This window comes from Xiphophorus hellerii, chromosome 2, assembly GCF_003331165.1.
Source record: "Xiphophorus hellerii strain 12219 chromosome 2, Xiphophorus_hellerii-4.1, whole genome shotgun sequence".
Classification (NCBI taxonomy): domain Eukaryota; kingdom Metazoa; phylum Chordata; class Actinopteri; order Cyprinodontiformes; family Poeciliidae; genus Xiphophorus; species Xiphophorus hellerii.
This window is the reverse complement of record NC_045673.1, coordinates 6,129,069-6,130,436: the sequence shown is the minus strand read 5'-3', so window position 1 is coordinate 6,130,436 and position 1,368 is coordinate 6,129,069. Positions and strand designations below refer to the sequence as shown.

The following is a 1,368-nucleotide window of genomic DNA, read 5'->3' as shown; positions in this document are numbered from 1 at the left end:
CTTACCTGGTGTTCTGGAAGGGGTGGTGAACCCTTCGCCTGATCCGACGCCTATGGATTCCGAGAGGAGAACCATTGAATGGATAACACAGCTGTCTGAGCCGAATTCATCAGTGGGGGAGGTAGCTGACTTACAGAGTATGACCTCCAGTCCCAAACACTGCTCAGTTTTGCCCGTGAGCTACACGACAGGTCAATCTGTGGGAGGTGACTCTGCTGCCTTGACTGCTGTGAACGTCCCGGTGGATGTAAGGGACCCAGATCCCAGCGTTCGTATGGTGGGCCATACAGATGGTGCTTCTGACATTCTGCATACTGTTGACCAGACCTCAACTGTGCACTGTGATGACTATACTGCACAGACGGAAGTTAGGTCCAGATTTGGTCGCCTAGTCAAACCTGTGAACAGGCTCATACAGACTATGTCCAGGCAGGATGTCGATCAGAACAAGTTCGATGTTAAAGCTGTTTGTAAATCAATGTTCCAGGCCTTTCCTGATTGATTTCTTCGCCAGCTAAACTATAATCTTCTTGGGTCTGACGTTTTTTTGTTTTGTCTGGACATGATATTTTCATTTTGTATTGTGTGATGAGCCTGTACTACACTGTGTGTTGGGGTTTTGTGGGGTGTACAAGGCACCCTGTAGGCAGTTGATGGATTGGGGGATAAGCGCTACCCTCATACCACTTCATCCTTATGGGATACGTTAGTTGTCTGTGTTCTTAATGCTGACCCCAGGTGATCTGTGATTTATGTTATTTCCGATGATGTATACTGTGTGGTTGATGCTCGTGTTCGATAAAATTCAGTGGGGGTGAGTGTAACAGAGTTACAAATGTGTTTCTTTGTTAAATTATTATTTCTTATTCATTTTATATTGAGAATTTGTGAATTTTATCTTATTCAGTTATTTTTATTTATTTTGTTGTTTTTGCCTGCGGGGGTCGCCCTTCTGCTCTCCGCCTCGTTTGTGTTTCCTGGGCTTCCGTAGTCTATTCTAGCCCTCGTAGCTCCTCTGCCCCCCCCTTTTTCCTCAGAGCGTTGTTCTGCGCTGCTGTGGGTAAGTCAGAGGAAAGTTCGCTGCTGAGATATGTTTGTTTTTCTGTATGGATGTTGTTCATGTTGAGGTCTTTACCATATGTTGTTTATTATTGTTTGTTAGTGTGTTATTTTGCAGTTTTGACCGTCATTGTGGGGGTTTTTTATAAACAGTTTTATTATAATTTCTTTTTTTATTTTGGCGCGAATGACCGGTGCTAGTCCAGCACAGCTCGGTTGAACATTGGTTTTATTTTCACATTTTTAGAGTCGGAGTGCAGGGAGAAGGAGTTGAGGAGGTTGTTAATTTGTTTTCCCTTCTTCCCCCAG

General features: G+C 44.2%; 1 long non-coding RNA gene across 1 annotated transcript; it reads left to right on the top strand.

Annotated features, from left to right (window-relative positions):
* Positions 1–351: 351 nt before the first annotated feature.
* Positions 352–1,368, top strand: LOC116729805 (uncharacterized). Its single transcript, XR_004341209.1, has 2 exons — positions 352–1,060; positions 1,307–1,368. It is a non-coding gene; the product is annotated as an uncharacterized LOC116729805 (long non-coding RNA).